The following is a 14,359-nucleotide window of genomic DNA, read 5'->3' as shown; positions in this document are numbered from 1 at the left end:
AAGGGGCTGCCAAGGATGTCACAATGGGCCCTGGGGACAATGGGGGGTCCTAGGACGTCACAATGGGCCCTGCGGACAAGGAGGGATCCCCAGGATGTCACAATGGGCCCTGGGGACAATGGGGGGTCCTGGGACGTCACAATGAGCCCTGCGGACAAGGGTGGTACCCAGGACGTCACAATGGGCCCTGGGGACAAGGGGGTTCCCCATAGTGTCACAATGGGTCCTGGGGACAAGTGGGGTTCCCCATGGTGTCACAATGGGCCCTGGGGACAAACGTGGTTCCCCTCAATATCAAAATGGGTCCTGGGGACAAAGTGGGCTCTTCGGATGTCACAATGGACACTGGGGACAACGGGAGGTCCTGGGACGTCACAATGGGCCCTGGGGACAAAGTTGGTCCCCACGATGTCTCAATGAGCCCCAGTGACAAAGGGGGGTACCCAGGATGTCACAATGGGCCGTGGGGACAATGAGGGGTCCTGGGACATCACAATGGGTCCTGGGGACAAGGGGGGGACACCTGAATGTCACAATGGGCCCTGGGGACAATGTGGGGTCCTGGGATGTCACAATGGGCCCCAGTGACAAAGGGAGTCCCCTGAATTTCACAATGGGCCCTGGGGACAATGGGGGATCCTGGGACGTCAGAATGGGCCCTGGGGAGAAAGGGGGTCCCCAGGATGTCAAAATGGGCCTTGGGGACAAAGTGGGGTTCTTGGATATCACAATGTGACACAGTGACAAAGGGGGTCCCCATGGTGCCACAATGAGCCCTGGGGACAAAGGGAGGTCCCTAGGATGTCACAATGGGCCCTGGGGACAATGGGGTTCCTGGGATGTCACAACGGGTCCCCAGTGACAAAGGGGGTCCCCAGGATGTCTCAATGGGCCCTGAGGACAAAGGGAGGTCCCCGTGGTGTCACAAAGGGTCCCCAGTGACAAGGGAGGTCCCCACGGTGCCAGGATGGGTCCTGCGGACAAGGAGGTCCCCAGGATGTCACCATGGGCCCTGGGGACAAAGGGGGTCCCCAGGATGTCACAATGGGCCCTGGGGACAAAGAGACTCCCCAGGATGTCACAATGGGACCTGGGGACAAGGGGGTCCCCAGGAACTCACAATGGGCTCTGGGGACAATGGAGGTTCCCCAGGATGTTCACAATAGGCCCTGAGGACAAGGGGTGGTCCCCATGGTGTCACAATGGGTCCCCAGAGACAAGGGGGTCCCCAAGGTGTCACAATGGGCCCTGGGAACAATGGGGGGTCCTGGGACGTAACAATAGGCCCTAGGGACAAAGGGGGTCCCCACGGTGTTACTATGGTCCCGGGTGACAAAGGGGGATGCCCAGAATGTCACAATGGGCCCTGAGGACAAGGAGGGGTCTCCATGGTGTCACAATGGGTCCCCAGTGACAAGGAGGGTCCCCATGGTGTCACGATGGGTCCTGGGGACAAGGGGGTCCCCAGGATGTAAGAATGAACCCTGGGGACAATGGGGGGTCCTGGGACGTCACAATGGGTCCTGGGGACAAAGGGTGTCTCCAGGATGTCACAATGGGCTCTGGGGACAATGCAGGGTCCTGGGACGTCACAATGGGTCCTTAGGACAAAGAGGGGTCCCCAGGATGTCACAATGGGCCCTGGGGACAAAGAGGGGTCTCTAAAGTGTCACAATGGGCCCTGGGGACACAGAGGGGCCCTAGGACGTCACAATCAGCCCTGGGGACAAGGGGGGGGTCCCCTGAAAGTCACAATGAGCCCTGGGAACAGAGGGGGTCCCCAGGACGTCACAATGGGCCCTGGGAACAATGGGGGTCCCTTGAAGGTCACAATGGGCCCTGGGGACAATGGTGGGTGCCCTGAAAGTCAAAATGGGCCCTGGGGACAAAGTGGGGGTCCGCAGGATGTCACAATGGGCACTGGGGACAAAGGGGGCTTCCCCATGGTGTCACAATGGGCCCAAGTGACAATGAGGGCACCCACGGTGCCACGATGGGTCCTGGGGACAAGGGGGTCCCCCAGATGTCACAATGGGCCCTGGGGACATTGGGGTTGCCCAGGATGTCACAATGGGCCCTGGGGACAATGGTGGGTCCCCTGAATGTCAAAATGGGCCCTGGGGACAAAGGGGGGTCGCAGGATGTCACAATGGGCACTGGGGACAAAGGGGGCGTCCCCATGGTGTCACAATGGGCCCAAGTGACAAGGAGGGCCCCACGGTGCCACGATGGGTCCTGGGGACAAGGGGGTCCCCTAGATGTCACAATGGGCCGTGGGGACAATGGGGTTGCCCAGGATGTCACAATGGACCCTGGGGACAATGGGGATCCCCAGGATGTCACAATGGGCCCTGGGGACAATGGGAGTGCCCAAGGTGTCAGAACGAGACCTGGGGACAAAGTGGAATCCTGGAATGTCACAATGGCCCCCAGTGACAAAGGGGTTCCCCATGGTGCCACAATGGGCCCTGGGCACAAAGGGGGTCCCCAGGATTTCACAATAGCACTGGGGACAAAGGGGGGTCACGGGATGTCACAATGGGCCCTGGGGACAAGGGAGGTCCCCATGGTGTCACAATAAGCCCTGGGGACAAAGTGGGGTCCTGGGATGTCACAATGGGCCCCAGTGACAAAGGGGGTCCCCATGGTGCCACAATGGGCCGTGGGGACAAAAGGGGTCCGCAGGATGTCACAATGGGCCCTGGGGACCAGGGGGGGTCCTGCGATGTCACAATGGGCCCTGGGGACAAAGGGGGTCCCCTGGATGTCACAATGGGCTCTGGGGACAAGGGTGGTACCCACGGTGTCACAATGTGCCCTGGGAACAAGGCGGGGTGCCCATAGTGTCACAATGGGTCCTGGGGACAAGTGGGGTCCCCAGGATGTCACAATGGGCCCTGGGGACAATGTGGGGTCCTGGGATGTCACAATGGGCCCTGGGGACAAGGGGGGGTTTCCAGGATGTCACAATGTGCCCTGGGTACAAAGAGGCGTCCCCTGAATGTCGCAATGGGCCCTGGGGACAATGGGGGGTCCTGCGATGTCACAATGGGCCCTGGGGCCAAACAGGGATCCCCAGGATGTCACAATGGGCCCTGGGGACAATGGGGGGTCCTGGGACGTCACAATGGGCCCCAGTGATAAGGGGGCATCCCCAGGATGTCATAATGGGCCGTGGGGACCAGAGGGGTCCTTCGATATCACAATGGGCCCTGGGGACAAAGGGGGTCCCCTGGATGTCACAATGGGCCCTGGGGACAAACGGGGGTCCTGGGATGTCACAATGGGCCCCAGTGACAAAGGGGCCCCCTGAATGTCACAATGGGTCCTGGGGACAATGGGGGGTCCTGGGACGTCACAATGGGCCCTGGGGACAAGGGGGTGCCCTGAATGTCACAATGGGCCCTGGGGACAATGGGGGATCCTTGGACGTCACAATGGGCCCCAGTGACAAGGGGGGGTCCCCAGGATGTCACAATGTGCCCTGGGGACAAAGAGGCGTCCCCGGAATGTCACAATGGGCCCTGGGGACAAGGGGGTGCCCTGAATGTCACAATGGGCCCTGGGGACAATGGGGGGTCCTAAGACGTCACAATGGGCCCTGGGGACAAGGAGGGATCCTGGGACGTCACAATGGGCCCCAGTGACAAGGGGGGGTCCCCAGGATGTCACAATGGGCCCTGGGGACAAAGAGGGGTCCCCAGGATGTCACAATGGGCCCTGGGGACAATGGAGGGTCCTAAGACGTCACAATGAACCCTGGGGACAACGGGGGGTCCTGGGACGTCACAATGGGCCCCAGTGACAAGGGGGGGTCCCCAGGATGTCACAATGGGCCCTGGGGACAAAGAGGGTCCCCTGAATGTCACAATGGGCCCTGGGGACAAGGGGGTGCAGTGGATGTCACAATGGGCCCTGGGGACAATGGGGGGTCCTGGAATGTCACAATGGGCCCTGGGGGCAATGGGGGTCCCCAGGATGTCACAATGGGCCCTGGGGACAATAGGAGGTTCTGGGATGTCACAATGGGCCCTGGGGACAATGAGGGTCCCCAGGATGTCACAATGGGCCCTGGGGACAATGGGGGGTGCCCAGGATGTGAGAATGAGTCGTGAGAAGAAGGGGGGGTCCCCATGGTGTCATAATGGGTCCCCAGTGACAAGGAGGGTTCCCCATGGTGTCACAATAGGCCCTGGGGACAAAGTGGGGTCCTAGAATGTCACAATGGGCCCTGGGGCAAAAGGGGTTGCCATGGTGCCACAATGGGCCCTGGGGTCAAAGGGGGTCCCCATGGTGCTACAATGGGCCCTGGGGACAAAGCGGGGTCCTGGGATGTCACAATGGTTCCTGGGGACAAAGGTGATGTCCTCATGGTGCCATAATGGGCCCTGGGAGCAAGGGGGTCCCCAGGATGTCACAATAGGTCCTGGGGACAATGGGAGGTGCCCAAGATGTCACAATGGACCCTGAGGACAAGCGGGGGTCTCCATGGTGTCACAATGGGTCCCCAGTGACAAGGGGGGGTCCCCATGGTGTCACAATGGGTCCTGGGGTCAATGGGAGGTGCCCAAGATGTCACAATGGACCCTGAGGACAAGCGGGGGTCTCCATGCCCGACAGATCCTGACAGGGCCCGAGCAAACCTGACAGGGCCCGACGGAGCCCGACAGGGCACGAGCATACCCGATAGAGCCTGACGGAGCCTCACAGGGAACGAAGGAGCCCGACAGGGCCCGAGCAAACCCGACAGGGCCCGACAGAGCCCAACAGGACCCGAGTAAACCCGACAGGGCCCGAGCAAACCCGACAGGGTTCGACAAAGCCTGACAGGGCTCGATGGAGCCCGACAGGGCTTGAAGAAACCCGACAGGGCCCGACGGAGCCTGACAGGGCCCGAGCAAACCCGACAGGGCCCGAGCAAACCTGACAGGGCACGAAGGAGCCCGACAGGGCCCGAGCAAACCCGACAAGGCCCAACGAATCCCGACAGGGCCTGAGCAAACCTGACAGGGCCTGACGGAGCCCGACAGGGCACGAGCAAACCCGACAGGGCCTGACGGAGCCTGACAGGGCCTGAGCAAACCCGACAGGGCCCGAGCAAATCTGACAGGGCCCGACGGAGCCCGACAGGACGCGGGCAAACCCGACAGGTCCCGAGCAAACCCGACAGGGCCTGACAAGGCCTGACAGGGCCCGAGCAAACCCGACAGGGCCCGAGCAAACCTGATAGGGCACGAAGGAGCCCGACAGGGCCCGAGCAAACCCGACAAGGCCCAATGGATCCCGACAGGGCCCGAGCAAACCTGACAGGGCCCGAGAGAACCTGACAGGGCCCGACGGAGCCCGACAGGGCGCGAGCAAACCCGACAGGGGCTGACAAGGCCCGACAGGGCCCGAGGAAACCCGACAGGGCGCGACGGAGCCTGACAGGGCCCGAGCAAACCCGACAGGGTTCGACGGAGCCCGACAGGGCCCGAGCAAACCCGACAGGGTCCGACGAAGCCTGACACGGCTTCAGCAAACCCGACAGGGCCCGAGCAAACCCGACAAGGCCAGACGGAGCCCGACAGGGCCCGAGGAAACCAGACAGGGCCCGACAGAGCCCGACAGGGCCCGAGCAAACCCGACAGGGCCCGAGCAAACCCGACAGGGTTCGACAAAGCCTGACAGGGCTTGATGGAGCCCGACAGGGCCCGAGGAAACCCGACAGGGCCCGACGGAGCCTGACAGAGCCCGAGCAAACCCGACAGGGCTCGACGGAGCCCGATAGGGCCCGAGCAAACCCGACAGGGCCTGACGGAGCCCGACAGGGCCCGAGCAAACCCGAAAGGGCCCGACGAAGCCTGACAGGGCTCGATGGAGCCCGACAGGGCCCGAGGAAACCCGAAAGGGCCCGACGGAGCCCGATAGGGCCCGAGCAAACCCGACAGGGCCCGATGGAGCCCGACAGGGCTCGAGCAAACCCGACAGGGTCCGACGAAGCCTGACAGGGCTTCAGCAAACCCGACATGGCCCGAGCAAACCCGACAGGGCCCGACGGAGCCCGACAGAGCCCGAGGAAACCAGACAGGGCCCGACGGAGCCCGACAGGGCCCGAGCAAACCCGACAGGGCCCGACGGAGCCCGACAGGGCCCGAGCAAACCCGAAAGGGCCCGACGGAGCCCGACAGGGCTCAGTGGAGTCCGACAGGGCCCGAGGAAACCCAACAGGGCCCGACGGAATCCGACAGGGCCTGAGCAAACCCGACAGGGCCCGAGCAAACCCGACAGGGCCCGAAGGAGCCTGACAAGGCCCGAGAAAACCTGACAGGGCTCGACGGAGCCCGACAGGGCCCGAGCACACTTGACAGGGTCCGACGAAGCCTGACAGGGCTTCAGAAAACCCGACAGGGCCCGAGCAAGCCGACAGGGCCCAACGGAGCCTGACAGGGCCCGAGGAAACCCGACAGGGCCCGACGGAGCCCGATAGGGCCCGAGCAAACCCAACAGGACCCGATGGAGCCCGACAGGGCTCGAGCAAACCCGACAGGGCCTGAGCAAATCCGACAGGGCCCGACGGAGCCCGACAGGGCCCGAGCAAACCCGAAAGGGCCCGACGGAGCCTGACAGGGCTCGATGGAGCCCGACAGGGCCCGAGGAAACCCGACAGGGCCCCACGGAGCCCGATAGGGCCCGAGCAAACTCAACAGGGCCTGATGGAGCCTGACAGGGCCCGGGCAAACCCGACAGGGCACGCTGGAGCCCGACAGAGCCCGAGCAAACCCGACAGGGCCCGACAAGGCCCGACAGGGCCCGAGCAAACCTGACAGGACCTGACAAAGCCTGACAGGGCCCGACGGAGCCCGACAGGGCCTGAGCAAACCCGAAAGAGCCCGACGGAGCCTGACAGGGCTCAATAGAGTCCGACAGGGCCCGAGGAAACCCGACAGGGCCCGACGGAACCCGAGAGGGCCCGACGGAACCCGAGAGGGCCCGAGGGTATCCGACAGGGCCCGACGGAGCCTGACAGGGCCCGAGCAAACCCGACAGGGCCCGACAGGGCCCGACAAGACCCGAGCAAACCCGACAGGGCCCGAGCAAACCCGACAGGGTTCGACAAAGCCTGACAAAGCTCGATGGAGCCCGACAGGGCCCAAGGAAACCCGACAGGGCCCGACAGAGACTGACAGGGCCCGAGCAAACCCGACAGGGCTCGACGGAGCCTGACAGGGCCCGAGCAAACCCGACAGGGCTCGACGGAGCCTGACAGGGCCCGAGCAAACCCGACAGGGCCCGAGCAAACCTGACAGGGCACGAAGGAGCCCGACAGGGCCCGAGCAAACCCGACAAGGCCCAACGGATCCCGACAGGGCCTGAGCAAACCTGACAGGGCCCGACGGAGCCCGACAGGGCACGAGCAAACCCGACAGGGCCTGACGGAGCCTGACAGGGCCCGAGCAAACCCGACAGGGCCCGAGCGAATCTGACAGGGCCCGACGGAGCCCGACAGGACGCGGGCAAACCCGACAGGTCCCGAGCAAACCCGACAGGGCCTGACAAGGCCCGACAGGGCCCGAGCAAACCTGACAGGGCTCGATGGAGCCCGACAGGGCCCGAGGAAACCCGATAGGGCCTGACGGAGCCTGACAGGGCCCGAGCAAACCCGACAGGGTTCGACGGAGCCCGACAGGGCCCGAGCAAACCCGACAGGGTCGGACGAAGCCTGACAGGGCTTCAGCAAACCCGACAGGGCCCGAGGAAACCAGACAGGGCCCGACAGAGCCCGACAGGGCCCGAGCAAACCCGACAGGGCCTGAGCAAACCCGACAGGGTTCGACAAAGCCTGACAGGGCCCGACGGAGCCCGACAGTGCCCAAACAAACCTGACAGGGCCCGACGGAGCCCGACAGGGTACGAGCAAACCAGGCAGGGCCTGACGGAGCCTGACAGGGCCCGAGCAAACCCGACAGGGCTCGACGGAGCCTGACAGGGCCTGAGCAAACCCGACAGGGCCCGAGCAAACCTGACAGGGCTCGACGGAGCCTGACAGGGCCCGAGCAAACCCGACAGGGCCCGAGCAAACCTGACAGGGCACGAAGGAGCCCGACAGGGCCCGAGCAAACCCGACAGGGCCCAACGGATCCCGACAGGGCCTGAGCAAACCTGACAGGGCCCGACGGAGACTGACAGGGCCCGAGCAAACCCGACAGGGCCTGACGGAGCCTGACAGGGCCCGAGCAAACCCGACAGGGCACGAGCGAATCTGACAGGGCCCGACGGAGCCCGACAGGACGCGGGCAAACCCGGCAGGGCTCGAGCAAACCCGACAGGGCCTGACAAGGCCCGACAGGGCCTGAGCAAACCCAACAGGACCCGACAAAGCCTGACGGGGTCCGATGGTGCCCGACAGGGCCTGAGCAAACCCCACAGGGCTCGATGGAGCCCGACAGGGCCCGAGGAAACCCGACAGGGCGCGACGGAGCCTGACAGGGCCCGAGCAAACCCGACAGGGCTCGACAGAGCCCGACAGGGCCTGAGGAAACCAGACAGGGCCCGACGGAGCCCGACAGGGCCCTAGCAAACCCGACAGGGCCTGAGCAAACCAGACAGGGCCCGACGGAGCCCGACAGGGCCTGAGCAAACCCGACAGGGCTTGACAAAGCCTGACAGGGCCTGAGCAAACCCGACAGAGCCCGAGCAAACCCGACAGGGCCCGACGGAGCCCGACAGGGCCCGAGCAAACCTGAAAGGGCCCGACGGAGCCTGACAGGGCTCGATGGAGCCCGACAGGGCCCGAGGAAACCCGACAGGGCTCGACGGAGCCCGATAGGGCCCGAGCAAACCCGACAGGGTTTGACGGAGCCCGACAGGGCCCGAGCAAACCCGAAAGGGCCCGACGAAGCCTGACAGGGCTCGATGGAGCCCGACAGGGCCCGAGGAAACCCGACAGGGTGCGACGGAGCCTGACAGGGCCCGAGCAAACCCGACAGGGTTCGACGGAGCCCGACAGGGCCCGAGCAAACCCGACAGGGTCCGACGAAGCCTGACAGGGCCCGACGGAGCCCGACAGTGCCCAAACAAACCTGACAGGGCCCGACGGAGCCCGACAGGGTACGAGCAAACCAGGCAGGGCCTGACGGAGCCTGACAGGGCCCGAGCAAACCCGACAGGGCTCGACGGAGCCTGACAGGGCCTGAGCAAACCCGACAGGGCCCGAGCAAACCTGACAGGGCTCGACGGAGCCTGACAGGGCCCGAGCAAACCCGACAGGGCCCGAGCAAACCCGACAGGGCCCGACGGAGCCCGACAGGGCCTGAGCAAACCCGACAGGACCCGCCAAAGCCAGATAGGGTCCGATGGAGCCCGACAGGGCCCGAGCAAACCCGACAGGGCCCGAGCAAACCTGACAGGGCTCGATGGAGTCCGACAGGGCCCGAGGAAACCCGACAGGGCGCGACGGAGCCTGACAGGGCCCGAGCAAACCCGACAGGGTTCGACGGAGCCCGACAGGGCCCGAGCAAACCCGACAGGGTCCGACGAAGCCTGACAGGGCTTCAGCAAACCCGACAGGGCCCGAGCAAATCCGACAGGGCCCGACGGAGCCCGACAGGGCCCGAGGAAACCAGACAGGGCCCGGCAGAGCCCGACAGGGCCCGAGCACACCCGAAAGGGCCCGACGAAGCCTGACAGGGCTCGATGGAGCCCGACAGGGCCCGAGGAAACCCGACAGGGCCCGACGGAGCCCGATAGGGCCCGAGCAAACCCGACAGGACCCGATGGAGCCCGACAAAGCTCAAGCAAACCCGACAGGGCCTGAGCAAATCCGACAGGGCCTGACGGAGCCCGACAGGGCCCGAGCAAACCCGAAAGGGCCCGACAGAGCCTTACAGGGCTCGATGGAGCCCGACAGGCCCCGAGGAAACCCGACAGGGCCCCACGGAGCCCGATAGGGCCCGAGCAAACCCGACAGGGCCTGATGGAGCCTGACAGGGCCCGGGCAAACCCGACAGGGCACGCTGGAGCCTGACAGAGCCCGAGCAAACCCGACAGGGCCCGACAAGGCCCGACAGGGCCTGAGCAAACCTGACAGGACCTTACAAAGCCTGACAGGGCCCGACGGAGCCTGACAGGGCCTGAGCAAACCCGAAAGAGCCCGACGGAGCCTGACAGGGCTCGATAGAGTCCGACAGGGCCCGAGGAAACTCGACAGGGCCGGACGGAACCCGAGAGGGCCCGACGGAACCCGAGAGGGCCCGAGGAAATCCGACAGGGCCCGACAGAGCCTGACAGGGCCCGAGCAAACATGACAGGGCCCGACAGAGCCCGACAGGACCCGAGCAATCCCGACAGGGCCCGAGCAAACTCGACAGGGTTCGACAAAGCCTGACAGGGCTCGATGGAGCCCGACAGGGCCCGAGGAAACCCGACAGGGCCCGACGGAGCCTGACAGGGCCCGAGCAAACCCGACAGGGCCCGAGCAAACCTGACAGGGCACGAAGGAGCCCGACAGGGCCCGAGCAAACCCGACAAGGCCCAACGGATACCGACAGGGCCTGAGCAAACCTGACAGGGCCCGACGGAGCCCGACAGGGCACGAGCAAACCCGACAGGGCCCGAGCAAACCTGACAGGGCACGAAGGAGCCCGACAGGGCCCGAGCAAACCCGACAGGGCCCGAGCAAACCCGGCAGGGTTCGACAAAGCCTCACAGGGCTTGATGGAGCCCGACAGGGCCCGAGGAAACCCGACAGGGCCCGACGGAGCCTGACAGAGCCCGAGCAAACCCGAAAGGGCCCGACGGAGCCTGACAGGGCTCGATGGAGCCCGACAGGGCCCGAGGAAACCCAACAGGGCCTGATTGAGCCCGATAGGGCCCGAGCAAACCCGACAGGGCCTGACGGAGCCTGACAGGGCCCGGGCAAACCCGACAGGGCACGCTGGAGCCCGACAGAGCCCGAGCAAACCTGACAGGGCCCGACAATGCCCGACAGGGCCCGAGCAAACCTGACACGTCCTGACAAAGCCTGACAGGGCCCGACGGAGCCCGGCAGGGCCCGAGCAAACCCGAAAGAGCCCGACGGAGCCTGACAGGGCTCAGTGGAGTCCGACAGGGCCCGAGGAAACCCGACAGGGCCCGACGGAACCAGACAGGGCCTGAGCAAACCCGACAGGGCCCGAGCAAACCCGACAGGGCCCGACAAAGCCTGACAAGGCCCGAGAAAACCTGACAGGGCTCGACGGAGCCCGACAGGGCCCGAGCACACTCGACAGGGTCCGACGAAGCCTGACAGGGCTTCAGAAAACCCGACAAGGCCCGAGCAAACCGCCAGGGCCCATCGGAGCCCGACAGGGCCCGAGGAAACCAGACAGGGCCCGACAGAGCCCGACAGGGCCCGAGCAAACCCGACAGGGCCTGAGCAAACCCGACAGGGTTCGACAAAGCCTGACAGGGCTCGATGGAGCCCGACAGGGCCCAAGGAAACCGGACAGGGCCCGACAGAGCCCGACAGTGCCCAAGCAAACCTGACAGGGCCCGACGGAGCCCGACAGGGCACGAGCAAACCAGACAGGGCCTGACGGAGCCTGACAGGGCCCGAGCAAACCCGACAGGGCTCGACGGAGCCTGACAGGGCCCGAGCAAACCCGACAGGGCCCGAGCAAAACTGACAAAGCTCGACGGAGCCTGACAGGGCCCGAGCAAACCCGACAGGGCCCGAGCAAACCTGACAGGGCACGAAGGAGCCCGACAGGGGCCGAGGAAACCCGACAGGGCCCAACGGATCCCGACAGGGCCTGAGCAAACCTGACAGGGTTCGACAAAGCCTGACAGGGCTCGATAGAGCCCGACAGGGCCCGAGGAAACCCGACAGGGCCCGACGGAGCCTGACAGGGCCCGAGCAAACCCGACAGGGCCCGACGGAGCCTGACAGGGCTCAGTGGAGTCCGACAGGGCCCGAGGAAACCCGACAGGGCCCGACGGAACCCGACAGGGCCTGAGCAAACCCGACAGGGCCCGAGCAAACCCGACAGGGCCCGACGGAGCCTGACAAGGCCCGAGAAAACCTGACAGGGCTCGACGGAGCCCGACAGGGCCCGAGCACACTTGACAGGGTCCGACGAAGCCTGACAGGGCTTCAGAAAACCCGACAGGGCCCGAGCAAACTGACAGGGCCCAACAGAGCCCGACAGGGCCCGAGGAAACCCGACAGGGCCCGAAGGAGCCCGATAGGGCCCGAGCAAACCCGACAGGACCCGATGGAGCCCGACAGGGCCCGAGCAAACCCGAAAGGGCCCGACGGAGCCTGACAGGGCTCGATGGAGCCCGACAGGGCCCGAGGAAACCCGACAGGGCCCGACGGAGCCCGATAGGGCCCGAGCAAACCCGACAGGGCCTGATGGAGCCTGACAGGGCCCAGGCAAACCCGATAGGGCACGCTGGAGCCCGACAGAGCCCGAGCAAACCCGACAGGGCCCGACAAGGCCCGACAAAGCCCGAGCAAACCTGACAGGACCTGAGAAAGCCTGACAGGGCCCGACGGAGCCTGACAGGGCCTGAGCAAACCCGAAAGAGCCCGACGGAGCCTGACAGGGCTCGATAGAGTCCGACAGGGCCCGAGGAAACCCGACAGGTCCCGACGGAACCCGAGAGGGCCCGACGGAACCCGAGAGGGACCGAGGGAATCCGAAAGGGCCCGACGGAGCCTGACAGGGCCCGAGCAAACCCGACAGGACCCGCCAAAGCCTGATAGGGTCCGATGGAGCCCGACAGGGCCCGAGCAAACCTGACAGGGCCCGAGCAAACCTGATAGGGTCCGATGGAGCCCGACAGGGCCCGAGCAAACCTGACAGGGCCCGAGCAAACCCGACAGGGCCCGATGGAGCCCGACAGGGCTCGAGCAAACCCGACAGGGTCCGACGAAGCCTGACAGGGCTTCAGCAAACCCGACAGGTCCCGAGCAAATCCGACAGGGCCCGACGGAGCCCGACAGGGCCCGAGCAAACCCGACAGGGCCCGAGCAAACCCGACAGGGTTCCACAAAGCCTGACAGGGCTTGATGGAGCCCGACAGGGCCCGAGGAAACCCGACAGGGCCCGAAGTAGCCTGACAGAGCCCGAGCAAACCCGAAAGGGCCCGACGAAGCCGGACAGGGCTCGATGGTGCCCGACAGGGCCCGAGGAAACCCGACAGGGCCTGACGGAGCCCGACAGGGCCCGAGGAAACCCGAAAGGGCCCGACGAAGCCTGACAGGGCTCGATGGAGCCCGACAGGGCCCGAGGAAACCCGACAGGGCCCGACGGAGCCCGATAAGGCCCGAGCAATCCCGACAGGGCCCGATGGAGCCCGACAGGGCTCGAGCAAACCCGACAGTGTCCGACGAAGCCTGACAGGGCTTCAGCAAACCCGACATGGCCTGAGCAAACCCGACAGGGCCCGACGGAGCCCAACAGAGCCCGAGGAAACCAGACAGGGCCCGACGGCGCCCGACAGGGCCCGAGCAAACCCGACAGGGCCCGACGGAGCCCGACAGGGCCCGAGCAAACCCGAAAGGGCCCGACGGAGCCTGACAGGGCTCGATGGAGCCCGACAGGGCCCGAGGAAACCCGACAGGGCCTGATTGAGCCCGATAGGGCCCGAGCAAACCCGACAGGGCCTGACGGAGCCTGACAGGGCCCGGGCAAACCCGACAGGGCACGCTGGAGCCCGACAGAGCCCGAGCAAACCCGACAGGGCCCGACAAGGCCCGACAGGGCCCGAGCAAACCTGACACGTCCTGACAAAGCCTGACAGGGCCCGACGGAGCCCGGCAGGGCCCGAGCAAACCCGAAAGAGCCCGACGGAGCCTGACAGGGCTCAGTGGAGTCCGACAGGGCCCGAGGAAACCTGACAGGGCCCGACGGAACCCGACAGGGCCTGAGCAAACCCGACAGGGCCCGAGCAAACCCGACAGGGCCTGACGGAGCCTGACAGGGCCCGAGCAAACCTGACAGGGCCCGAGAGAACCTGACAGGGCCCGACGGAGCCCGACAGGGCGCGAGCAAACCGGACAGGGGCTGACAAGGCCCGACAGGGCCTGAGCAAACCCGACAGGACCCGCCAAAGCCTGATAGGGTCCGATGGAGCCCGACAGGGCCCGAGCAAACCTGACAGGGCCCGAGCAAACCTGACAGGGCTCGATGGAGCCCGACAGGGCCCGAGGAAACCCGACAGGGCCTGACGGAGCCAGACAGGGCCCGAGCAAACCCGAAAGGGCCCGACGAAGCCTGACAGGGCTCGATGGAGCCCGACAGGGCCCGAGGAAACCCGACAGTGTCCGACGAAGCCTGACAGGGCTTCAGCAAACCCGACATGGCCCGAGCAAACCCGACAGGGCCCGACGAAG

Source organism: Patagioenas fasciata, chromosome 25, assembly GCF_037038585.1.
Source record: "Patagioenas fasciata isolate bPatFas1 chromosome 25, bPatFas1.hap1, whole genome shotgun sequence".
NCBI classification, from domain to species: Eukaryota; Metazoa; Chordata; class Aves; order Columbiformes; family Columbidae; genus Patagioenas; species Patagioenas fasciata.
Note: the sequence above shows the minus strand (reverse complement) of the source record.